Source organism: Hyperoodon ampullatus (assembly GCF_949752795.1).
Source record: "Hyperoodon ampullatus genome assembly, chromosome: 14".
Taxonomy (NCBI): domain Eukaryota; kingdom Metazoa; phylum Chordata; class Mammalia; order Artiodactyla; family Ziphiidae; genus Hyperoodon; species Hyperoodon ampullatus.
The window spans coordinates 65,202,810-65,230,022 of NC_136927.1; the positions used below are offsets into that span (position 1 = coordinate 65,202,810).

General features: G+C 48.2%; 1 pseudogene across 1 annotated transcript; it reads right to left on the reverse strand.

Moving 5' to 3' along the window:
* Nucleotides 1-185: 185 nt before the first annotated feature.
* Nucleotides 186-26,710, reverse strand: LOC307063112 (fer-1-like protein 4; annotated as a pseudogene). Its single transcript has 26 exons — nucleotides 26,706-26,710; nucleotides 24,781-24,910; nucleotides 24,274-24,329; nucleotides 23,817-23,905; nucleotides 23,620-23,719; nucleotides 13,502-13,654; nucleotides 12,360-12,513; nucleotides 12,081-12,205; nucleotides 11,722-11,856; nucleotides 11,422-11,597; nucleotides 10,618-10,986; nucleotides 8,242-8,437; nucleotides 8,040-8,098; nucleotides 7,820-7,951; nucleotides 6,759-6,801; nucleotides 6,568-6,667; nucleotides 6,355-6,492; nucleotides 6,135-6,251; nucleotides 5,671-5,819; nucleotides 4,700-4,854; nucleotides 3,995-4,154; nucleotides 3,376-3,479; nucleotides 2,093-2,191; nucleotides 1,617-1,855; nucleotides 823-1,079; nucleotides 186-735 (listed from the first exon to the last, which is right to left on the reverse strand). The product of its transcript is annotated as a fer-1-like protein 4 (transcript).
* Nucleotides 26,711-27,213: the final 503 nt, after the last annotated feature.

Here is a 27,213-nt window from a genome sequence, read left to right on the forward strand (position 1 = left end):
CAGCCGCCGGCTGGAGCAGGTGCAGCAGGCAGGCTGCTCGAGGGCCTGACACCTCGGTGGCCAGGGCTCCTCGGCTGTGACCCCCCGCGGGGCCCTGTTCTTCCCAGCAGCAGGGCCACGTGGGCAGCCTCCCATCCTGTGCATTCATGCACCCGAGGCCACCCAAGAACACATCTCTTCTCTGCCCCAGTGTCATTTATTATCTGCAGCATGTGTTCAGGGGACAGGGTGGATACCCCGTAAGGTTTACACAGAGAAAGCAGGGAACGCCAGGATGGTTCCTGTTGGGAGGGACACCAGGGGCAGGAGTTGAGGAGCTGGCGTGACGGGATCAGTGTCCAAGGTCAGTCAGGGGTGGTGGAGGGGGCGGACGGTGACCTGGCTGATCAGGCCAGGCCTGGTGTAGAAGACGAGCAGGAGGAAGACAGTGATCAGCGCCGCCAGCAGCAGCAGGATGCGCCAGCACCGGCGCCAGACGAAGAAGACGGAGGTCTTCAGCAGGTTCACAAACCAGTTGAAGGAGGTTTTGGGGGGGCTGCGGGAAGCAGGTGGTGTCGGAATGATGAGGAAGCCCCCCGGCTGCCCCCTCCCCCCTCCCCCAGGCTGTGGCCCCGCCTCCTGCACCACACCGCCCGCACCCTTGGGCTTCTCCGAGGGTTCCGGTTCCTTGCGCCTCTTTCCCACTGGAAAAGCCTCCTCCACGGTCAGCAGCTCAAACTCTGCCTCCACCTTCCCCTGGAAAAGGGGCGAAGGAAGCCAAGTTCTTAGGCCGGCTCAGGCCTGGCCCCTGCCTGGCCCGGTTCCTGGCCTGGCCGCACCCACCGTGAGGATGTAGACGTTGCCTCCTGAGTCCGCGAACTCTTAAGTCTTCTGGCGGCCCTTCCTCCTCTTCTTCCTCTTCTTCTTGCCAGCCTGAGCCTCCGGCGCCCGCAGCTTCACTACAGGCCACCAGTCCCGCAAGCGGCAGCAGCGAGACAGATGACACCTTGGCCTGGCCCCATCCCGGACCAGCCACACGGAGCAGAGCTCGGGGCCCCAGGCCCCTCGCACCATGTCCGGTAGCTGCAGCTCCAGGGATCCTGCAGGTCCAGAGCTCTCTGGGTTAGGCAGGAGCTCAAGGTCTATCTGAACCAACCTCCCCTCCCTGAGAGTGACACCAAGGAAAGCGGAGCCCAGAGGTAGAAAGTGACAAGATGGCTGAGAGCATCTTGGGGGAGGGGCAGCACAGCGGGATTGTAAATCGGGGCATCCAGTGTTAGAATGTGGCGGTCAGGCCACAGCTATGGACCACACACCACAGCCCAAATGTCAGCAGGTTGTCAGACCCTGATGATACAGGGCCCAAGGATGGGACCAGACCGCCAAAAGCAGGGCCTAAAGGCCATGGAGTCGGAGTCCAGTGTAACCCGAGCTCAGGTCAAATTAGAGGATTGAGTGGGAGATTTGGGTGGAAATGGAGGTTATGGTGCTCAGAGCTGAATACGCTCAGTAATTAGGCCAGAAAGCAGACCTAGAGTCTGAAATCCAGGCTTGAGGATTGGGGTAGAGTAGGGAACCCAGGGGAGAGGGGACCGGGGCCAGGGGTTGAGGGAGGAGGGCAGCTAAGCAGGAGCAAGGAAGTCGTTCGTTGGCGGAGATGCAGTCATGGTCCCAGACCTGCAGGACCAGCACAGACGGCTGCCGGAACTCAGCTTCCTCCAGGGCGAAGGGTCCAGGCCGGCAACGGACGCTCACCTCTCGCTCGGCGGTCAGGTAGTCAAAGTGGAACACGAAGCGCCCGTTGAAGTTCCCTCCCGTCAGAGAGTTGAAGTGAACGTCTGTCTCCTGCTTGTCTGGCTCTAGCCCCTTCGCCCGGCTGGAGCCAGGGGAAAGGTGCAGGCGGAGGGGATGGGCATCTGTGCTGGATGAAGGCCAGAAACCGGCTCCTCACCTAGCCCGCCCCTCCACTCACCACCAGACTGGTCCCTCCACCCAGCTCCAGGTGCCATCGAGGGCTTAGGGGACAGGGCTCTGGCTCAGCCCAGGGCCCAAGCCCCTGTTCGAAATCTCACCTTAGTGCACAGCCATGTGTCCGCTCGGCCTGTAGGCCTACCTTTTCACATAGATGTCACTCGACATCTCTCCAGTGAGTGGGTTTGCATCATCCAGAACTACATTCTCTGTGTTCCAGATGATGACTCTGAGCTCATAGCTGAGGGATGTACTGGGGGAGGGTTTTCAGACTCTCGAGAGGGGTCCTGGGAGGGGCTGCAGGAAGGACCTGGGCCAGAGCCACTGACATGCATTGAGCACCTGATGTGTGCCCAGCCGGGTGATCAGGATGTCTGTGGTCCCTCGAAGGGAGAGCCCCGGTATCACTGACCACCCCCACCCACCCCCGGTGGCACCAGGAATGGTCTGCTGACCCAAGCTGGGCCAGTGGGCTTCTCCCGCCCATAAATTTGGAATCAAGACCCTGAAAGGTTGACTCAAAAAGCATCAGATGCAGAGCTGGAGCCACCACAAGCCAAAGTGCTGTGCAAGCAGAGAGAGACAGTCTGCAGAGAGACACCAAGTGGGGATGACAGCACACAGCCCCTGGGGGACAGAAGGGCTGTGACATTCTTGATCCTACCCCAAATAGCCCTGTCCTTGTCTGTCATGAGGTTTCCTGGATATCTATTGTTTTCTTTTGCCCCGTATCAATTTCCCCTCACTTGTTGACAGCACTCTGATTTTCTGTTGGTGACTCCCACTCCACCCCGACTACTGTCAGTCTGTGTGATCCTGGTGGGGCGGACCAACCCCTCTCTGGCTCCAGAGGTGGGTATATCACCTACGACATCACCCAGGACTGGCCAGTCAATGCATTACAGCTCCCTGATCACAAAGATTGGTTCAGGAATCAGCATTTGACCCAAGCTGGTCCAATAAGAGTCAGCTCGAGACTTTTGCTCTAACTGGGAAAGATGTGTTTTTTTTTACCTGCTCAAGTAGTCTGGTTAGTAAGATGTAAACCTCCACTGTTAAAAGCCACTCTGACCCCAGACTGTGTAAGTCTCCATGAGAGTGACACCAAGGAAAGCAGAGCCCAGAGGTAGAAAGTGACAGATTGCTGACATCTGAAGTGCACACACCCTCCACTCAGAGTAGCTCAGGTCAAAGGGGGGTTAACTGGTATTTGGACTGTGTCAGTTGCAAGTGACAGACACCCAACTCACAGTGGCTTTTGAAAAAAAAAAAAGGGAATTTAATGGCTCACCTATCTGAAGCCTGGATCAGCTCTGCCTGCTTCATGGGGGCCCTTGCACAGGTTTTCAGAGCCCCCTTGTCCAAGATGTGGGCTGTCCAAGATGTGCCCACCCCATGGGAGGACGGACCAGGACTCTCTCTTACCTGATTGGCTGCCGAGCCTTGATGTCAACTGGAGGTGGGGCAGGCACATCCGGGGGAAGATGTCAGTCCACACGTGAAGGGATCCCTGGGGGCACAGGAAGAGGCTAAAGGGTCTTGCTGGGTCCCACCTCCGCCAACAGCCCTGTGGCCAGAGGCTGTGCCTCGCCCCAGGTGGAGAGAAGAGCTGGGGTCAAGAGGGCAGATCCTGGGGTATGAGGATGAAGGTGGAGTCTGAACTGGGAATTCCAGGGTTGAGGTTAGCCTGAGGGTTCAGAGATGAGGCCCCAGAAGTGGAAGGTTGAGATCAAAAATAAGATCTAGTGTTCCCAGGTCCAGATCCTGGGAATCTGGGGTAGAGGTCAGGTTGGGAGTACCAGGTCTGAGCCTTGGTGGCCCAGGGGTGGGGATCCTTCAGAACCAGCGTCCAGGGTGTGGGTGTGGGGTCCAGGATGGAAGTCCAAGACTGGAGTGGGGATGCTGGGGACCAGGATCAGGAGCCAAAGTCAGAAGTGGCAGTGCCCAGGTGGAGGTCTTGGAGAAAGGGCATCCTGGGGGCCCAGGTCCAGGACCAGGTGGGAGTCCTGGGGTTCCGGGGTTGGGTGCTGAGCCCTCCTTCAACTGCAGCAGCTCTGGGCTGTGGCGATGGTAGAGGGGCCGTGTTTCTACATGCTCAGGTACCAGCTGGATCCCAAGCCCAGGCGTCTCCTGCCAGCTCCACAGCACCAGAAATGCCTGAGCCTCCTCAGGGACCTCACTTGCCACCTTGGAGTCCCCACTACCTGCAACAAGAGGTGTGTGAGCTTGGGTTCCGCACAGTTCCCATCTCTCCTCCCTTCCTCCCCCTGCCCTCAATAGACACTCTAGGCTGAGGCAGCTGCTGCATTGGACAAACCCATGGGCTGGGAGGGCAAGTCCACAGTGCACAGAAAGCTTTAACAACTTCTGCCAGTGAAAAGCCAGCAGTCAGGGGGACAGTGGGATTGGAGGCTTTGTGGCCTTTGCGCAGACCTTGTTTAGAGAACAGACCACTGGCCATATATGAAGCATGAGCTAAATTCTGCATCCATATTTTATGTTGTATGGGACCCCTGTGTCCCCAATTAGCTATGGCTCTTGAGGGGTTCACTAGGGCTCCCTGGAGATCTCACACTCAACAACAAAGACCATTTTCTCTCCACTATCATCCTTACTCAGCCAAAACTCACCTCCTCTGCTTGCAGAGGGAGGCGGGCTCTTTGTGGGGCACACTAGGCTGGGCACGAGGGTCCCCCTGTACTTTGTTCTTCCATCTTGCTCCCTCTGGGCTGTGGAGAGGGGCTGGTACCTGGAGGCAGGGTCTCTGGCAGTGTCAGAAAGAGTTTGCTGCCCACCTTGACAGCCCCGGCTCGGTATTCAGGTGGGGGGAGGCCACAGGGTAGGCACAGCACCGCCAGGATCTGCGAAGGCCGAAATGCGTCACGCCAGGCACTGTAGCCATCCCTGCGGCAGAAAAGGAATGTGCCTCAGTTGGATCCAGCATATGAACGTACTTGGGCACAGGGGCAGGGATGGGTGCCCTTGAGGACCTGGGATCCAGGTTTGTAACTCCTCTCCGCAATGAGAAGCCTGCACACCTGAGATTGTTTTCTTATATATTTTATAATTCAGGATTGTGAACCCAAATTTGGTTACCTAAATCTAGGGAAGTCTGTGAAGCCTGATTTGGGACTACTTTAAGCCAATCTCTCAACTTTGAGATAATAAAAATTCAAGTCTTAAATCAATGTGAGGGCAAAACTCTAATAGTAAATCCTCAGGGAAGACATTTTTTCTATTTCCCCCAATTGGAACAGAGGCTGAGATAGACCATTTACCTTACAGGCTTCTTTCCCAGTGGGTGGGCTTCCTCTTGCCCACCTTTCACTGAGAGTAGAGCCCTTCCTGGGTGCTGCTTCATGCAAGGGTCTTGGTTGTGTCTCCCACCTTGTATAGGCTATTAGATATTAGAACCTAAGGCTTGGGGTCCAGGTATGGACAAATCCTCTCAAGAGAATCTGACTTCAGGGCTTGTTCAGGGATTCCTGCTGTTTCCTCATTTTGGCCCATCGGGAATTCCCTTTCTTATGAGCTTAGCATTTGTTTAAAAGATTGTTTATCTAGCATTTCTAGATCTATTATATCAAGAATTTATTTCAGACCATCTGGTCTGCAATGTTGCTAGAAGTAGAAGGTCCAGATGATGTCTACTATCTAATGTATGCACTAGGATGCTTACATTATGGTAGAAGCATGCCACAGAATGTTTCTTTAAATTACATCTTAGTCAGAATGCCTATATTTAAACTAGATGAAAGTACAGCATCTGCTCTCTGCCGGGAGTGAAGGGGTCGCAACCCACTCATTCCTCTCACTCCCTGAGATGCCTTTAAGGCAACTTCAGGGCCCTGTTGAGCACTGTATGAAGACTGCAGCAATGGGAGGACCTGTACAAAGGTATCTGATGACAGGCCATCACAAAGCTTTACAGAGTTGTGCTCTTCCTGGAATTATACTCCCCATTCTATGAGACTAGAACTACAAATAAGGAATTAGGGGATCTAAGCTCTAAATTCAGGTTCTGCTGTGAGCAAGATGTGTAACCCTGTGAAGTCTCTTACGTTTGTGCCTAAGATTTCCCATCTGAAAAATGAAAAAGCTGGACTCTGATCCCTTCAGCCTGTAGGTTTTGTGTACATTACCTTTGCCGGAGTTAGAGGCATGCCAGGCCAATGGATGCTCACCTTTACAACATATACTCTGACTAGGAGCTTGATGGGCCGATTCTGTGGGATCCCCCTGGAGATCTGGGGATCAGAGAAGGACACTGCCTCTGATTCAGGGTAAATGAGGTAGGAGCCCTGGGTGGGATGGGGGGGTATGGAGCAGAAAAAACACTGGTAAGACAGCCTTCCTGCATCCCCACTTGTGCTCCCTGGTCCCCCATTCCTTCCCCAAACATACCTTGAACTTGCCCACAAGGTTTCCAGACCCTTCTTCTTCTCCATCTCCATCCTGACCCCCTTGTCCTCGATACAGGGGAAACACGTTCAGCCAATCTTCAAAGTGGTTAAACTCTTCTTCCAGGGAGCTGTTGTAAGTCTGACAGGCGAGGGCCTCGGTGACAGCTCGATGTCCAGAATCCGAGCAGAATCCCCTCTTCCAACACCCAGTTACCTTCAGAGTGGCGATTGCTTTTTTCTGGGACACAGAACCTTGACTTCAGCCTTACCCTGGTCTTGGGCTTCCCCATCCACAGAAAGGAGATTGCCCCCATCTGGGAACAGCAGAAATGACCCGTTAGAAATACTGGTGTGGGGCTAGGGAGGGAGACAGAAAGAGGAAAAACAAGAAAGCCAATCTCTTACCTGAATCCCCAGCATCATCCATTTCATCCTCATCAAAGTTGGTGTGAAATCAAAGCGCAGGTCAAAGATTCTTCCCTACCCTTTACCTCCTTAATCTACCCCTTTTCCAGGATAGGGAGTTGGAAAACTTTAGCTCAAGTTCCAGCTGGGTAAGCCACTTGCATTTTCAAAGCCTTAGTTTATCATATAGTCCTGATATGTAACCACCAGGTACATGTGGCTATTGAGCACTTGAAATGCATCTGGTCCAAACTGAGAGGTACTGGAAGTATAAACTACGTACCAGATTTTACAGACTAGTATAAAATAAGACTATAAAATATCTCATTATTGAGTTTCCCTGGTGGCACAGTGGTTAAAGAATCCACCTGCCAATGCAGGGGACACGGGTTCGATTCCTGGTCCGGGAAGACCCCACATGCTGTGGAGCAACTAAGCCTGTGCACCACAACTACTGAGCCCACGCTCTAGAGCCCATGAGCCACAACTAGTGAAGCCCGTGCACCACAACTACTGAAGCCCATGTGCCTAGAGCCCATGCTGCGCAGCAAGAGAAGCCACCACAATGAGAAGCCCTCGTACCGCAACAAAGAATAGCCCCCGCTCACTGCAACTGGAGAAAGCCCACGCGCAGCAACAAAGACCCAACACAGCCACAAATAAATAAATAAATAAATAAAATCTATTCATTAAAAAAATCTCACTATTAATTGTTTATGATGGTTACTTCTTGAAATGATACTGTAGATATACTAGGTTAAATAAAATATATTATTAAAATCATTTTCATCTGTTTCCTTTTACTTTTTTTTGATGTGGCTACTACAAAAGTTAAAATTACATTATGTGGCTCACACGATATTTCTGTTGGACAACACAGCTCTAGATAATGGAGTTAATAATCCCCAGCTTCTCAAATTGTTGTGAAGATGAGAAAAGATGGCTGTAACAAAGAGTTCTGAAAACCTGTAGAGCTCCATGTTTGATGAGGTCCTTCTTCTTACCATTTACCCTCCTCTGTCTCCAGCCCCTCAACCCCCAGAACCCTGTTCTGCTCCCACCGGCTCCTGGAGCTCCTGTAGAGATGCATAGTACTTGGACCACCAGTCGAGCTCTTCAGGATCTGGGATGTCCTCCTCCAGCTCTGGGCCTTGATTCAGGAGGCCTCCCAGAGGGAGCTTCTTCAGAGGAGCCTGAGGGAGCAAGAACTCAGTGCCTCTAAGCTAGCACCACCCCAAGCCCCGCCAGTCCCTTCTCCACCCATCCCCCATACTCCATCACCTTTAGGAGCCGCCTGGGTATCCCCACTTCAGCCAAGAAGGGATCCCAGGACCTCTGTTCTGAGAGGGGATAAAAGACACCAGGAGAAGGTCAGGTAAGTAGAAGTCAGACTCAGTGCTCCACTGGAGGGTCCCCTGGAGCCATCTCAGCCAGAAACAAGATGGACTTCTGTCTGCTGGCCCCTAAGGGGAAAGCGCCTTACCTTGAGGTACCTTGGGCACCAGGTCCCCTGTCTCCTCCTCTCCTTCCTCCTCAGGGGGATCCTCCTGACCCTGGAGTGTGAATCTCAGCATATGGGGGACAATGTGGGAACCCACGAGCACTGTGCGGCCAAAAGGCCCAGCGCTCAATCACCAGGATGCTGAGGGGGGCTGCAGATAAGGCTGCTCTGGCAAGTCCTGGGGGTAGGGAGAGAGGACTTGTGTCTCTGCAGACTGCGGGGGGAGGAAAGGCAGCAGCAGAGATAGATGAGAAAACAGTGTAGCTAAATATGCATTCAAAGCTCACAGCCTCACTGAGTCATCTCTGGTGAGTCATTGCTTTCTGAACCCATTTCCCAGCTAAAAAGGGGACACAATCCTGGACTGGAAAGGCTATTGTATCAAATGACATAACAGTACAAAAGTACTTTGGAACCTACAAAGCGCCATCAGAAATATGAGGTTGTTGTTGTTATTATCATTATGTAAAGGACCAATGCTCAGTTTGCTAATATACATTTAGACCCATAAAACTATGTATGCCCTTTAATCCAGAAATTCTATATCTATCAATGGATCCTAAGCAGGGGGCGGGGACAACAGTTATAATACTGTATTGTTGGCTTTATTTTACGTATATGTGACAGTTACAGCACAAAAGGGGGAAGAAATGAATGGAGCTATAATGGAGAAAAGTATTTCTATTTTACTGGAACTAAATTAGTATTAATCTGAAATAGATTGTGAAAAATCAGTATGCATACTGTAATCCCTAGAGCAAATACTAAGTAAATATCAACTAAGGAATTAAAGCAGTATACTAACAAATATCTATGTAATACAAAAGAAGGCAGTAAAGGAAGAACGAAAAATATGACTTATAGAAAACAAATAGCAAAGTGGCAAATGTAAATCCAACCATATCAATAATAACATCAAATGTGACTGTATTAAACAGTTCAAAGACAGAGATTGTCAACTGGATTAAAAAAAAAAGCAAATACATGCTGTTTAAGAGATGCTCTTTTGTGAGATACATATAGGTTGAAAGTAAAAGGATGGGGAAACATATGTCATGCAAATACTAACCATAGAGAACTGGAGTAGCTATATTATCAGACAAATAGTCTTTAAGACAAAAAAGAGAGACAAACTAGAGACAAACAAGGACATTTTATAATGATAAACAGATCGATTCATAGGAAGCTATAACAATTAGAAATATATATGCACCTAACAACAAAAACTGAAAATACAAGTAAAAAAAGACAAAAAAATAAAGGGAGAAACAAACAATTCAACAAAAGTTGGAATCTTCAATACCATATTCTCAATAATGGATAGAACAACTAGACATAAAATTCCCAAGGAGGCTTTTTTTAGGAAGGCTTGAATAATACTATCAACCCAACTTGACCTGACTGGTATCTGATATAGAACCCTCCACCCAACAACAGAAGCATTCACATTCTTTTCAGGTGCACAGTGGAGAGAGGGGTGTTTTCCTCAACTTGCACTATGAAATGGGAAATGAGATGAACACCCCCTAGAAGTTCAGTGAGCAAAGTGCTTTCAGTTTCATCATCTTATAGTACAATGAAGTTTTCAAACTGAAAACTGCTGCATGTGAAACAGTCATGAAATAGTGTGGGGTTTTTGTTGTTGCTGTTGCTGTGCTCCCCCTTGCAGTCGGGAACCACTGTGCTTTGTCCCAGTCCCCGCCTTGCCCCGGCACAGCACTCTTCAGTTTACAAAGCCCTTTCACCAAGATCCTTTCTCTCATTGGCTCCTTATAGCACCCTTTCGTCCCTTTTTTAAACAAACAAACAAAGAGAAAAACTAAAGCTCAGGTCAGACAAGTGATTTGACAAGCTCCTGAGTGACATTGCCAGAAGTTGACTCCAAAGCCCATACTAGAGTACAGTAATTACAAATTAAACAAAGAATGTATTTGTCTTCATAGCCCCTGGTGTCTCAGATTCCTTTGGACTCACAATTCATGACTTTTGGCTAATCCACTTAATCAATAGAGCCAATAGTGCACAACCAGTTCATGAATTAATCCAGGGATCAGCCAATTATTGCCTGTAAACCAAATCTGGCCTGCTGCCAGTTTTTGTAAATAAAGTTTTATTGGAACTGCCATACTCATTCATTTCCTTGTCGCCTATGGATGTTTACATGCTATGATGGCAGAGTTGAGTAATTGCAACTGAGACTGTATGGCCCACAAAGCCTAAAGTATTTACTATTTGGCCCTTTATAGAAAGTTTGGTGACCCCTGGGTTAATGTAATATAACCAGCTGGGAATTCACCATCCCCCTGCCCTCTTTCATTTCTCAGCCCAGCACTTCTGGCCTCCAGCCCATGTCCTCACCACTATCAGATGCCTGACGAGCTCAGTGAAATTGGAGTTCTCACGGTAACTGGTCAGGACCTCGGACTCCACTTGCTGACCGGCCACCTCCAGCACAACCTGGGGCTGTTCCACCTCAAACAGATGCACACGGCCAAGGCCCTCAGACCCCAGACAGTACCTGGGATTGGGAAGTGGGAGATTCAGGGGCCTGTACCTGACTGAAGGACACCCAGGTGTAGGGAAGGGAGGGGGATAAGTGCCTGGTGCTACCTCAACATGGAACTCCCTAAGCACCAGGCGCATGTGCGGTGGCAGGGATAGGTGTCCAGAGAGGGGCTCAACCAGGGAGGTCAGGTCCTGGGGCTCCACATCACTAGGTACTGAGGGCTGAAGGGAACAAGAGATCAGAGGTCAAAGAGGAATCAGGCCAAAGGAGGGAAAGCCTAGGCTCGGGGAAAAGAAATGGAGGACTGCTGGTGAAATATAAAACCAGAGGAACCTGGCAAGGCTGGATTGATGGGAGGGGGGTGTCTCAGGAAACAGCCATGTACAGCAAGGAGGATGGGTGTCTGAGGCATGAGGGTCAACCCGGGCTTGGGTTCTCTGGGGTTGGAGGCCTGGCAAGGTGAACCTAGGGTAGGTCTACTTCAAGTGTTACCTGGAGTCAGGCGGTCCCAGGACAGACCTGCAGCCTGCATTCTCTGGGGGTAAGGGAGTTGGAGAGGTAACCCTGGGACATCATCACATCCCTGGAGCTGGATGACCTAAACAAATAGCAGAAGCGATCCACGGTGTGTGCCAGCTAGACCACAGCACTCTGACCTCAAGTCGGCTACTGTAGTCCAGTTAAATGAGTTCAAAAGGTGGCGATGAGCTCCCGGGCTGCCCGGGGGCCCCTTCCTCAGGGGGAAGAACTGCAACTCAGGACGCTGGTAAGGGTCCTCCATCAGCTTTACCCTCGGGGCGGCCAGTGTCCTGCCCAGGAACACAGAGGGGCCCTTCGGGGAGCAGGGCAGTGAAGACAGAAGTAGAAGAGGCTCAGCAACCCGGGGAGGGCACATCAAGACAAGAAGAGGGGATCCTTGGGGGTGGGAACCCAGGTGGAGCCCAGGCCACACTCACAAACTTATTGTGGTCACAGACACTGACGATCACTAGTGGGGGCTCCTCCTGCAGGTGCTCCCTCTTCCCGTCCACGATTAACTGATCAAACACCACGAGTTCATCCTACAGAGGGCTCAGCGTCTGCTCCAGGACCTTGAGGGGATGCAGGGAAGGAGGCAACAGCAGTCGTCAGAAGAACTCCTCACCCCTAAGACCCTCTGGTTCTACGCCACCCCCTAAATCAGGGCAGTCTGATCCAAGATCCTGTCCTGAAAATCCAAGGCAGGAAGAGAGACTTAGGGTCTTGGAAAAAGCTCAGCCTCCATCCCGCCTTGTCTCCCAGGGCCCCTCCACCAACATCCCAGCCCAGCCTTCACCCGTGTGGTCTGGCACTGGGTAGAGATGAGGACTCGAGCAAAGGGGTCCGAGAGTCCACTGTCATCTGCTGCCAGCACACCTCGGGCCTGGTACAAGTGAGCCCGGAGCTGGAAGTAGCTGAAGTCTGGGGTGGAGAGAAGGAAGGGGTCATGTTAGCTCATGGACCCCTGGAGTCCCTGACCCCAGACCCCTCCGATCCGAACCCCCAGCTGAGCATCTAGCCCCACACCTCAGGCAAATGGAGAACTGGGCCCGCCTGCCCCACGCCCCACACTCACGGTCCCAGTCCAGGCTGAGGGGCAGCCCAGCCAAGGGCTCAGGCAGCAGGTGCAGGGGGAGCTCTGAGATGCAGGCCTTGGCTTGCTTGCCCAGCTCCAGCCCCAGGAAGAGCTCCAGCTTGGCACGGACCTCACCAGCGGCTGCCCCAGGTGCCTGCTGCGGGGAGGAAGCATGTTAGGGACCACCTCTTATTACCCCAGCTAGGCCAACCATCTTGCTCCTCCAAGGCAGGCCCCTACTCTCTGCATCACCAGATCCCTAATCCAAAGAGTGCTCCTTGTGCCCCACCCTCTTCATGCCCTCCAGCCGATGCCCCATCACCCTTAAACTCCCTCTCATTCCCTATCCCTCCTGCCCCAACACTGCCACGTCCTATAGCCCAGACCCCAGACCCCAAAACTATGCTCTGAGCTTGCTCTCCCCTACCCCACCCGCACCCATCTGTCCCCTCATCCCCAACACGTTTAGATTCCCTGTCCCTTACCCCTGTGGTCACAGCTTCCCACCACTAGGGACCCCTGCTGGTGTCTCTCCCAGGGACACCTCATTTACAAATCTTTTGCCTCCAAATCAGCTGCACTTATAAGGAACTAATTAGTCACACTCCCATTTTCATAACCCTGCTCATCTGTCAGAGCCTAGTCAGCAAAAGGGCCAGTTCAGGAGCAGAGATGACAATATTTGGGGTTTATCTCACATCAAAGTTCACCTGGGTAAAGGCACAATCTCCTTTTGGCACTTTGGATAATTAAAAAGAGTTTGGTACACTTTAAAAGATAATAATTTTAAAACAATTTTAAAAGTGAAAAAAATTTTTAATTAAAACTTTTTTTTAATTGAAAAAAATTAAAATTTAAAAATTTTTGACCGGAAACTTAATTTAAAAAAATAGCTTAGAGGGAATTCTCTGGCAGTCCAGTGGTTAGGACTCCGCACTTTCACTGCTGAGGGCACGGGTTCAATCCCTGGTCAGGGAACTAAGATCCCACATGCAGCACGGCGTCGCCAAAAATTATAAACCAATAAATAAATAGTTTGGGGACCCCTGTTATGCACCACATGGCTTCACCCCAATGTCTGTGCTGCCCTATGAGCCTCAGCCCATTCTAGTCCCAGCACCCTCGCCCCCGGGACCCCTCTCTGTGAGCAGCAGACTCTGGATCTTCCCACAGTCCCAGCCTTGTTTCTCCTCCACCACAGAGAACAGCACACCTTGGGCGGGGATCTGGGCCCAGGCCACATGGCGCCGCCCACTGAGCATCCAGACCAGCACATCCAGGAGGGATTGCTGGGGCTGCAGGCAGAGAACTGGGTTACGGAGGTGAATCTGGAGTTGAGATCACCTGCTCCCACAGCTGCCACTGGATGGATGGACCAAAGTCCATCTCCAGCCCTGACTTCCCCCTCAACCCCAGATCCATCTGGCCACCTGCCTCCTGGACATCTCTCCCCTGTGGATGCTCCACAGGCCACATCAGACTCAAAAGTCCAACGTGACTTTTATTTTCTGGTCTCTCTCTTTTTTTTTAATTGTGTTAAAATACACATAACGTAAAATTTACCATCTCTCAACCACTGTTAAGTGTACAGTTCAGTATGACATTCACTTTTTTTTTTTTTTTTTGGCTGCCTTGGGTCTTTGTTGCTGCATGTGGGCTTTGTCTAGTTGCTGCAAGCGGGGGCTACTCTTCATTGTGGTGCGCGGGCTTCTCATTGTGGTGGCTTCTCTTGTTGCGGAGCACAGGCTCCAGAGCGAAGGCTCAGTAGCCATCACTACCGCCCACTCCAGAACTTTCTTCACGGCAAAACTGACACTCTGTATCCATTAAACACAAAGAGACCAAAAAGCCCAACTAGCACTTTTGAAGAGCCTGGAGCAAAAGCAGGGGGGTCGTGAGCAAAAGCAGCGTACTGAGCATGCCCCCTGCACACCACACCACCTAAGGGGTGGGCAAAACACCTAAGCCACTCCTCCGTCCCGACCCTTAGACACACCCCTACTCTCACCCCATATAAGGAACAAGCTCGCCCCGCTTTGGGGAGCGAGCCGGCAAGGAAAACTGTTATTTGTTGTCACTGCCCCCTGCTGCAGCAGGGGCCCCAAGAAAGCCTTGCCTAAAAAAAAAAAAAAGAAAAAAAAAAAAAAGAAAATGAAAAAAACAAAAAACCCTAACTAACTTTCCATTTCCCTCTCCCAGTCCTGACAATCACCACTCTACTTTCTCTCTATGAATTTGACTACCCTGGGTACCTCATATGAGTGGAATCATTTGTCCTTTTGTGACTGACTTTTTTTTCATTTAGCATAAGGTCTTCAGGGTTCACCATGTTGGAGTCTGTGTCAGCCTGATTTCCTTACTTTTCCCTCCTCTCAACCTGATCTCTCCCCAGTGATCCCCACTGTGTGCCCATTCACATCAGCTAAGTACCTGAGCTGGTGTCAGCCTTCTCCTCCAACATCTAATCACCAAGTCCTGCCAATGTCCCCCTTCCTCACTCTCTTAGATCAACACAGTCCACTCTTGTCCAGACAACTGAGACAGTCTTCCTGTCTTCAGTCTTCCCTTCCAACTCATTCTCTCATGAATGGCTGGCTTGCTCCCATCCTCTGGGTCTCAGTTTAAATGCTGTCTCTGCAGAGAAGTCTTCCCTGACCACCTTATGTAAGCTGGTTCTCCCCTGACCCCTTAGCTTCTATAACATCTCCTTTAGCAATACCTACAGATCATCATTATTTTTCTCATGCATTTCAGATGCATAGTCTGTCTCCCTCACCAGAACATAAGCCCCAAAAGGGCAAGAAACATGACAGGGGTGGATCCCCAGGGTCTCATACAGAGCCTGGCATAAAATAGGACTTCAAATATCATTGAGTAAGCAAACAAACAATAGCTAGAACTGATCACTCCAAAGCTGACCCTCTCCTTCCCCTATTTAAAATCATCATGCCGCCCTGGTCTGGGAGGATCCCACATGCCGCGGAGCAGCTAGGCCCGAGAGCCACAACTACTGAGCCTGCGCGTGTGGAGCCTGTGCTCTGCAACAAGAGAGGCCGCGACAGTAAGAGGCCCGTGCACCGTGATGAAGAGTGGCCCCTGCTTGCCACAACTAGAGATAGCCCTCGCACAGAAACGAAGACCCAACACAGCAAAAATAAATAAATTAATTAATAAACTCCTACCCCCAACATCTTCTTTAAAAAATAAAAATAAAAAAATAAAAATAAAATAAAAAAATAAAATAAAATCATCATGCCTTGTAAATCAATAAAGTTACACCATACACAAAAATAAACTCAAAATGGCTTAAAGACTTAAATATAAGACAGGACACCATAAAACTCCTAGAAGAGAACATAGGCAAAACATTCTCTGACATAAATTGTACCAATGTTTTCTTAGGTCAGTCTCCCAAGGAAATAGAAATAAAAGCAAAAATAAACAAATGGGACCTAATCAAACTTACAAGCTTTTGTACAGCAAAGGAAACCACAAACAAAATGAAAAGACAACCAACAGACTGGGAGAAAATATTTGCAAATGATGCGACCAACAAGGGCTTACTTTCCAAAATATATAAACAGACCATACAACTCAACAACAAAAAACAACAAATAACCCAATGGGCAGAAGACCTAAATAGACATTTCTCTAAAAAAGACATACAGATGGCCAACAGGCACATGAAAAAATGCTCAAACATCGCTATTATTAGAGAAATGCAAATCAAAATTACGATGAGGTACCACCTCACACCAGTCAGAATGGCCATCATTAAAATAATCTACAAATAACAGGTGCTGGAGAGGGTGTGGAGAAAAGGGAACCCTCCTATGCTGTTGGTGGGAATGTAAATTGGTGAAGCCACTATGGAGAACAGTATGGAGGTTCCTCAAAAACTAAAAATAGAGTTGCCATATGATCCAGCACTTCCACTCCTGGGCATATATCCAGACAAAACTCTAATTCAAAAGGATACATGTACCCCAATGTTCACAATAGCACTATTCACAATAGCCAAGACATGGAAGCAACCTAAATGTCCATCAACAGATGAATGGATAAAGAAGATGTGATATATATATACAATGGAATACTACTCAGCCATAAAAAAGAATGAAATAATGCCATTTGCAGCAACACGGATGGACCTAGAGATTATCATACTAAGTGAAGTAAGTCAGAAAGAGAAAGACAAATACCATATGATATCACCTTTATGTGGAATCTAAAATACTGCACAAATAAACTTATTTATGAAACATAAACAGACTCACAGACATAGAGAACAGACTTGTGGTTGCCAAGGGGATGGGGGGTTAGGGGAGAGATGGATTGGGAGTTCGGGATTAGCAGATGCAAACTATTATATATAGAATGGATACACAACAAGGTTTTACTGTACAGCATGGGGAACTATATTGAGTATCCCGTGATAAACCATAATGGAAAAGAATATGAAAAAGAATATATATATATATCAATCATATCTGAATATATGTATATATATATATGAATCCCTTTGCTGTACAGCAGAAATTAACACATTGTAAATCAATTATACTTCAATAAAATAAATATTTTTAAAAATTATAAAAAAAAAATCATCATGCCTGACTTCCATCTCCAGTAATACCATGAGCTAGGAATTAAGACCTGGGCTTCCTTGGTGGTGCAGTGGTTGAGAGTCCGCCTGCCAATGCAGGGGACACGGGTTCGTGCCCCGGTCCGGGAAGATCCCACATGCCGTGGAGCAGCTGGGCCCGTGAGCCATGGCCGCTGAGCCTGCGCATCCGGAGCCTGTGCTCCGCAATGGGAGAGGCCACAAGAGTGAGAGACCCGCATACTGCAAAAAAAAAAAACAAAAAAAAAAAACAAAAAAAAACCTACCTCTCACTAAAACCAACTAAAATGACTTAATAAAATTTTTTTTTTTTTTCTGTATGCGGGCCTCTCACTGTTGTGGCCTCTCCCATTGCGGAGCACAGGCTCCGGACGCGCAGGCTCAACGGCCATGGCTCACGGGCCCAACCGCTCCGCGGCATGTGGGATCTTCCCAGACCGGGGCACGAACCCGTGTCCCCTGCATCGGCAGGCGGACTCTCAACCACTGCGCCACCAGGGAAGCCCAGAATGACTTGATAAAATATTTTTAAATATTTATTAAAGGCAGCGGTGAGATAATAAGAATGAAGAATTATCATACCAAGCCCTGAATGAAGATAGGAATCCAGAGAAGTTAACAGAGCATTTCAGCAACTTTTGCCACAAGGGCATTTCCCAAACCTGTCAACCCTGAGCTTTTCATGACCTGACAGTGAGTAAAAACAATATAAAGAGCTCAGATACCATTCAGAGCAGGAGTCTCATGAGAGATATCTTCCCTCCCTAAAAACTAGAACCTCAGGGAATCACACCTTCAGGATAAAGATAAACCATAACTGAACCTGCTCCACTTTCTCACATCCAGTGATCAACAAAGAGAGTTGTCTGGCTGAGTGTAGTGGAAGTTGGAAATTGTCCCTGAAAAGAATAACCACAAGCCAATTTTTTTCACTGGGCCTGGGTGTTGCTAAACATCAAATTTCAGTTTAAGGTGATCAAGGGCAGAAGGAAAGTCATATGTTATCTGGAAGAATGTACCTTTATTCCAGGACTCAAAGAAGTCCCACAAATAATTTTTTGAGGAAACTATAATGAATAGCTCACAGTTTAAAGCAACTAAGCACAGAAGGAAACAACAATGAGGAAGTATCAGCAGAAACAGAGAGTGAAAACAAACCCCCCAAAACCGACTACTGGAATCATCTGACATTATAAAAACAGCTCTGCTTACTATTCTTAAATGAAACAAAAGACAAACCTGATAAATACTTACTGGGAATAATAAACAGTGAAAAATAACACAGCGGATTTGAAAAAAATAGAACTTACAGAAATAAAAAGTGCAGGGACTTCTGTGGTGGCGCAATGGTTAAGAATCCTCCTGCCGGACTTCCCTGGTGGCGCAGTGGTTGAGAATCTGCCTGCTAATGCAGGGGACACGGGTTCGAGCCCTGGTCTGGGAAGAGCCCACATGCCGCGGAGCAACTGGGCCCGTGAGCCACAACTACTTAGCCTGCGTGTCTGGAGCCTATGCTCCGCCACAAGAGAGGTCGCGATAGTGAGAGGACCGCGCACCGCGATGAAGAGTGGCCCCCGCTTGCCACAACTAGAGAAAGCCCTCACACAGAAACAAAGAGCCAACACAGCAAAAATAAATAAATTAATTAATAAACTCCTACCCCCAACATCTAAAAAAAAAAAAAAAAAAAAAGAATCCTCCTGCCAATGCAGGGGACAGGGGTTCGAGCCCTGGTCCAGGAAGATCCCACATGCTGCAGAGCAACTAAGCTCGTGCACCGCAGCTACTGAGCCTGCGCTCTAAAGCCTGCGAGCCACAGCTACTGAGCCCGTGTCACAACTACTGAAGCCCACATGCCTAGAGCTGGTGCTCATCAATAAGAGAAGCCACCACAATGAGAAGTCCATGCACCACAACGAAGTGTAGCACCCACTCACCACAACTAGAGAAAACCCACGTGCAGCAACAAAGACCCAACGCAGTCAAAAATAATTAATTAATTAATTTTAAAAAAGAAAAACAAAGCAAAAAAAATGTGCAATGATTGAAATGAAAAATTCAACAGAGGAACTTATACAGCCTCTTGATTTTCAATTAAAAAGCCAAAGCAGCTCAACAGGAAAAAGAAATCTTTTCAACATATGGTGCTAGACTATCTCAATGTCCATATTTTAAAAATAGGATTTTGACCCATATGTTACACCATATGCAAAGACTAACTTGAGAACAGTCAGAGAACCAAATGTAAAATCTAAAACCATAAAACTTTTAGGAAACTATCTTTATTCTCCTAAAAGCATAGGAGAATATCTTTGTGGCTTGGAGGTAGTAAAATTTTCTTACACAGGTAACAGAAAACAATAAATGTAAAAGAAAAATTAGTTAAAGTAGACTTCATCAAAATTCTCTGGAGATATTATTTATTTTAGCTTCTACTGTTCTTTTATACAAAACTCCAGGCACATAATGAAAAATTATAAGAATAGGAAAAGCAAAAAATGTGACCCATGGTCAAGACATGAATAATCAATAGAAGTAGACCCACAGATAACCCAAATGTTGGAATTATTAGACAGTGATATTAAAATAACTGTGATAAAAATTCTAAAGGATCTAGTGGGAAAAGTACAGAGTTTAAAATGGATAATTTCAACAAACATAAGAAAACTGGAGGGCTTCCCTGGTGGCACAGTGGTTGAGAGTCCGCCTGCCGATGCAGGGGACACAGGTTCGTGCCCCGGTCCGGGAAGATCCCACATGTCACGGAGCGGCTGGGCCCGTGAGCCATGGCCGCTGAGCCTGCGCGTCCGGAGCCTGTGCTCCGCAACGAGAGAGGCCACAACAGGGAGAGGCCTGCATACCACAAAAAAAAAAAAAAAAAGAAAACTGGAGCCAGATGGAAATAATTGAATTAAAAAATGTGGGGCTTCCCTGATGGCGCAGTGGTTGAGAGTCTGCCTGCTGATGCAGGGGACACGGGTTTGTGCCCCGGTCCGGGAAGTTCCCACATGCCGCGGATCGGCTGGGCCCACGAGCCATGGCTGCTGAGCCTGCGCATCCGGAGCCTGTGCTCCACAACGGGAGAGGCCACAACAGTGAGAAGCCTGTGTACCGAAAAAAAAAAAAATGTGATTGGAGGCTGCAATATACCACTTTCAATAGTGGATAGAACACCTATACAGAAGATCATTAAGGAACCAGAGGACTTGAACAACATTATAAACCAACTAGACCTAACAGAGATATATAAACACTGCATCCAACAACAGCAGAATACACATTCTTCTCAAATGCACATAGAACATTCTCCAGGATAGACCATATAGGTGACAGAACAAGTATAATGCATTTTAAAAGATTGAAATCATACAAAGTATCTTTTTTTGACCAAAGTGGAATGAAGCTACAGATCAATTATAGAAAGAAAACTAGAAAGTTCACAAATGTGTGGAAATTAAACAACACACTCTTAAACACTGCATCAAAGAAGAAATCACAAAGGAAATTAGAAAATACTTATAGGTGAATGAAAATGAAAATGTAACATAGCAAAACTTATGATATGCAGCAAAGAGGGCTCAGAGGAAAATTTGTAGCTATAAATGCCTACATAAAAAGAAGAAGGAGGGTCTTCCCTGGTAGCACAGTGGTTAAGAATCTGCCTGCCAATACAGGGGACACGGTTTCGATCCCTAGCCCAGGAAAATCCCACATGTTGCAGAGCAACTAAGCCCACGTGCCACAACTACTGAGCCTGCGCTCTAGAGCCTGTGCTCTGCAACAAGGGAAGCCACGACAAAGAGAAGCCCACCTACTGCAACAAAGGGTTTCCCCTGCTTGCCTCAACTAGAGAAAGCCCATGCGCAGCAACGAAGACCCAACACAGCCAAAAATAAAAACAAATAAATAAATAAATTTATAAAAAAAAAAGAAGAAAGATCTCAAGTCAATAACCAAACTATATACCCTGAGGAATTAGAAAAAGAAGAGAAAACTAAACCCAAAGCTAGCAGAAGGAAGTAAATAAAGATTAGACTGGAGAAAAATAAACTGGAGAATAGAAAAACAAAAGAATCAATGAAACCAGAAGTTGGTTCTTTGGAAAAATCAACAAAATTGATGAGTCTTTAGCTAGACTGACAAAGAATAAAAAAGACAATATATAAATACCTAAAATCAGAAATGAACATGAAGGGCTTCCCTGGTGGCGCAATGGTTAAGAATCCGCCTGCCAATGCAGGATACACGGGTTTGAGCCCTTGTCCGGGGAGATTCCACATGCCGCAGAGCAACTAAGTCCATGTGCTACAACTACTGAGCATACACTCTGGAGCCCGTGATCCACAACCACTAAGCCCACGAGCCTAGAGCCCGAGCTCCACAATAAGTCCGCACACCACAACAAAGAGTAGCCCCTGCTCACCACAACTAGAGAAAGCCTGCGCACAGCAACGAAGACCCAATGCAGCCAAAAATAAAAATAAATAAATTTATTTTTAAAAATACGTTAAAAAAAAAAAGAAAGTAAGGCATGGCGGGGACTTCATTTTGATTACCACTGTAACCTCAGGGCCTGGCACCTAATAGATGCTCAAAAAATATTTGTCAGGTAAAGTAAAATGATTTTTGAAACATGATATTTTGGTCCCTTTTTGACCCCTAATGATGTCTTAGCTTTTTATTATGGAAATTTTCAAAAATATACAAAATAAGTGACTCCAAGGATTTTTCACCTAATACTGCTCCCAGAGCTTATCTTTTTAACTTACTAATGCTCTTTGCTCCAAGACTTCTATTGGCAGAAATAATCTGAAATAAAATAACACAAAATAAAACTGACAAGAGTCAAAACTGCACCTATTTAAATGTCAATTATACCTCAATTAAAAGAAAACAAAACTGCACTTATTGGGACTTCCCTGGTAGTCCAGTGGTTAAGATTCCGTGTTCCCAATACAGAGGGCCCGGGTTCAATCCCTGGTCAGGGAACTAGATCTCTCATGCCGCAACTAAAGATCCCACATGCCACAACTAAAAAAAAAAAAAAAAATCCTGCATGCCACAATGAAGATCTCACACGCGGCAAGGAAGATCCTGCATGCCACAACTAAGACCCAGCTCAGCCAGATATATAAATAAACAAATAATAAATAAAAACTGCACTTATTAACATTTGCTATTGATTAAAAATTGACAGAAGAAAAAAAAATCTTCTTGACAAGTGAAATACAGGGACTTCCCTGGCGGTCCAGTGGTTAAGACTCTGTGCTTCCACTGCAGGGGGCATGGGTTCAATCCCTGGTTGGGGAACTAAGATCCTGCATGCCATGCAGCCAAAAGAGAAAAAAAAATTTTTTAATAAATAAATAATAATGCTGTTTTTTTAAAAAAATGAAATATGATTTGAACAAATCTTTCATTGAAAGTTCCCTGCCAAAGAATAATTTTAGTAGTAAAATAATTTCAGTAAAGTGAAAATGGAAAGAGTTTAATTGCACCTTATAGAAAATCAAGCAAGGAATTAAACTGGATTAAAGTTGGTTGCTCTTTTGGAGACATAGAGAATGTAGACAGAGAAGAGAGCCTTACAATGAAGCCCTAAGACATACCCATATGAACATTTGGAGCATTCAGAGGTAAAGAAGATAGAGAGCGAGCAAAAGAGATGAGAAGGAATGGCCAGGGAAGCCGAAGGAAAACCAAGGGTATGGAAATCAACACCAGAGTCTTTCAAGAAGGAGGGTGGGGTCAACTGTGTCCACTGATACTGAAAGGTTGAGTAAGATGAGGACAGAAAAGTGACCAACAACCAAGTCCTTGGCTGAGGCCTCCTCCTTGACCCTCCCTCTAAATGCTGGAGCTTGCCAGGTCCTTAGATTTGTTTGTTTGGGGTTTTTTTGGCCTCACCGAGCAGCATGTGGACCAGGGATCGAATCCAGGCCCCCTGCCTTGGAAGTGCAGAATCTTAACCATTGGACCACCAAGGAAGGAAGTCCAGATTTTTCCTTTTTTTTTTTTTTTTTGTTCCCATCTATTTATTTGTGTGAATATTTGTTTAATGTTTGCCTCTCTCTTCAGATATGGAGCTCTAAGAGGGCAAGTCCTTATCTGGTTTTGGTCACCACTCAATCGTCATTGCTCAGCACTGCACTTGGCTTATAATCAGAGCTCAGCGAATGACAACAGACTGAATGAAAAGCTGGACATTTTGTACAACTCCACATAAGGTAAGTGAGGAAACAGCCTAGAGAAGCTGAATAATTTGTCCAAGTTCTCAGCTGGGAAGTGGTGGACTCAAGATTTGAACCCAGGTTCATTTCTACCAGGCTGTACTGCCCTTCCATGAAACACCAGGAAGATCCAGCCAGGTTCATCTTCGTCCCCCACAGGAGCTGCGCCTGGTACAGGGTCAGGGAGCAGCACGGAGCTCCTTATCTTCTCCCCTTGCCACACAACCCTGGCCCTCAGAGCTGAACCTGAATCTTGGCCTGGGGGCTGTAATGAAAGGCGCCCTGGCTCAGGGGCCTTGTTACCACTCCTGTCTGGGTCTGGGTTTTCCCCTCGGAGAAACGGAGCCCTCTATCTAGAGGGACTCTCAGGCTTGGGGGTGGCAGGCTGGGGGCTGACGGAACTCACCGGGGACAAGCGCAGATTCTCATCCACTAGGGCCTCCTGAAGCACCAAATGCCCTGCAGTCTGTAGCTGCTGCAGGGATATCACCAGCATCCCCAGAGACCTGGGGGTGTGGCATGAAGCAGAAGAATGACCCAGGAGAATGGTCGCAAGCCACCCTCTACCCCTACTTGCATCCTTGGCTCCCCAGGCCTGCTCACCTGGGGCTGAACACACGGCTGCAGTTGGCCACCTGTACAGACAGTCACTCCCCAGCCAGTGGAGCCCCATAGTGTGGCCAACGGAACAGCTGGGAATAGGAGGAGCCCTGTGACACCCAATGCTGGGCTGACACTGACCCCTAATCCAGAGCCTATTCCCAAGCCTGAAATAGGAGCCAACCCTAAAAACTGAGAGCTAACTCTAGGACTGATCTCCTAAACCTGGAACCAACCCTCCCAAACTAGGGCTGATCTGGGGCTAACTACCAATCAAGAACTAATCCCCCCCAGTCTTGATTCTGACTTGCCCAAACTGAGTCTAACCTCTCTATCTAGAAATCAGCCCCACCTCCTGAGACTATACCTCCCAAAGCCAGGAATAAACCTCCCAAACCAAGGATGGACTCAGATGGGGCACAGATCAGCTTCTCCCCATCCAGAATCCAACCCCACTGACCTCACCGATATTTGCTTCTTGACCACAGTGAATTCTCCTTGTTTTCTGGATAAAACCTGCTCAGAATTGAATCTAGTCATTTATCAGCTCCTCCCCACGCACACAAAAAAATCATCCCTCCATTCATCCTTGGCCCAGGGTCTAATCCCCCTGGACTCACCCTTAAAGAGACATAGAAGATAGGGAGGGACAGGGCTTCCCTGGTGGCGCAATGGTTGAGAGTCCGCCTGCCGATGCAGGGGACGTGGGTTCATGGCCCGGTCCGGGAAGATCTCACATGCCACGGAGCGGCTGGGCCCGTGAGCCATGGCCGCTGAGCCTGCGCGTCCGGAGCCTGTACTCCGCAACAGGAGAGGCCACAACAGTGAGAGGCCCGCGTACTGCAAAAAAAAAAAAAAAGAAAAAAGAAAACAGGGAGGGAGGGAAGCAGAGAGTTGGAGACATGGGGCTTGGGGAGAAAGGGGACAGGCTGTAGAGATGCCTAGGGATGGGGTGAGCAAACCTCACCTCGAAAGCTGAGCCTCACTTGTAGGTCATGGGTGCCCGGCAGCCCTGTCAGTCACCACACACACACACAGTCAGAGCCACTGTCCCAGGGCCACTGGCTCTGCCTCTGCCTGCTTGCCCTCCTGCCCACCTGCCCACCCACCTGAATCGCCTCTGACTCAAGGGACTCGCCCAGCAGGTTCAGCAATCCCTGCCCTTCAGTCAAACACAAAATCAGCAGGCCTGGGGGTCACAGGTAGGGAGGAAGTGGGAAGACAGAGAGATAGGGGTAAGGTCCCTGTGGCCAGCTCAGTCCTCCCTGCCTGCACCAGCTTCAGCCTCCTTCCTGCCTCCTTGTAGGGTGGGAGCTGCGACAGTGTGGGGATGGAGGCAAGGGGAGAGGGCCAGACTCCAGGCTGGTCTCTGCTAGCCTGTGAGGACTCAAGGACATGGGCCTCATGTTGTTCCTTGTCACCTCACTATCCTCAATGCCCAGCTCAGGGTCTGGCACATTGCAAACCCTCAAAACACTGCCCGAATGCATGTATTAATAAATGAATCCCCTAGCTCCCAGCATTAGCATGGAGGCACTCAACACATCTATTGAATTAATGAGTGACTGAATGTGTGTCCCTAGCTTGTACATAGCAGGTGTTCAAAACACTTCTTAACCAAAAGCTAGAGGTCCTTCACTTGGGGTTTACTGGTGAGTACTGAACTCCAGGGCAGGATTTTGGAATTCTAACCTTTGGTCTCAGGAAAATCCTTTTTCCTCTCTGGACCTATTTGCCTAGCTGTGTAATATGCACAGGATGAACTGCACTGCTTTTCAAAGTATGGTCCCTAATCAGGATCACACATGTGGTGGTTAAAAATGCACATTTTGGGCTTCCCTGGTGCTGCAGTGGTTAAGAATCTGCCTGCCAATGCAGGGGACACGGGTTTGAGCCCTGGTCTGGGAAGATCCCACATGCCGCAGAGCAACTAAGCCCGTGCGCCACAACTACTGAGCCCACGTGCCACAACTAATGAAGCCCGCGCACCTAGAGCCCGTGCTCCGCAACAAGAGAAGCCACTGCAATGAGAGGCCTGCGCACCGCATTGAAGAGTAGCCCCTGCTCGCTGCAACTAGAAAAAAGAAAGCCCACGTGCAGCAACAAAGACCCAACGCAGCCAAAAATTAATTAATTAATTATTAATTAATTTTTTTTAAATGCACATTCTGGGACTTCCCTGGTGATCCAGTGGTAAAGAATCCTCCTTACAATGCAGGGGATGTGGATTCGATGCCTGGTCAGGGAACTAAGATCCCACATGCCTCCGGGCAATTAAGCCCGCGTGCCACAACTACTGAGCTCGAGCGCCTCAACTAGAGAAGAGAAAACCCTCGTGCCACAACTAGAGGGGAGCCCGTGCACCGCAAGGAAGAGCCTGCATGCCACAACTGAGACCGGACACATCCAAAAATAAATAAAGTATATAAATAATAAATAAATCTTAAAAAAATATATATGAACATTCCTGCGCCCACTCTAGAAATGCTAAAGTAATATCTCAAGGTGTGCCTGGGAACCTGAATTTCTATAAGCTGCACTGGTACTATCCTATTGCAAAGCAGGAGTTTGGGAATATCTGGTCTCTTGGCTGTGATCATGTGTGATTCCTCATTCCCTTCTAGGTGACTCAGATGGTCTGAGTGTGGGTATGGAGACTGGTGGGTACTGAATTCTCACCCCACAGACCCCTGATGAATATGGGTCTGGGAGAGGAACCCACAGATCCCTGAGGTCAGAGTTCTCTGGCCTAATGACTAGGATGAGAGGAGGGGCCTGAAGGGTTGTAGAGCAAAAGAGACTAAGAAACTAAAAAGACTTTATTGAGAAGTGCTGTGGGTGATCGCTTGCTCCTTAACATTTTTATTCGTTCACAGATATTTGAGCACCTACCACATGCTAGGCCTATCTAGGCACTGGAGGATACAGTAGTGAACAAAACAAAAATCCCTGCCTTCATAAAGTTTACTGCTGTACTGGGAGTAACAGGTTATGAAGAAAGAAAGAAAGAGAGAAAGAAGAAAGAAAGAAAAGAAAGAAAGAAAGAAAAAAGAAAAAGAAAGAAAAAGAAAACACATAGCATGTCAGTAATAAGTGCTAAGGAGAAAAACAAAGCAGGAAGGGGGATAGAAATTCTTTTACACAGAGTGTAGCTTTGGACGGGGTGTTCTGGGAAGTGCTGTGATGTCATTGCTTGCTTTAACCTGGGAAAGAATAAGAGAGACTGCCAAGGCTCCCCAGTGACGTCACGACTAGCTCTGTGACGCCACACCAGAGCGTTCGGCGGAGACCCTGGTCTCCTCTATGAAGTCAGCAGCCAGGCCCAGATAGAGGGGAGAGGGTTGGTTGGGTCAGGCCGCGGGGCACGCTGGCTGCACGCAGAGTCCCTGGGGTCCCGGCG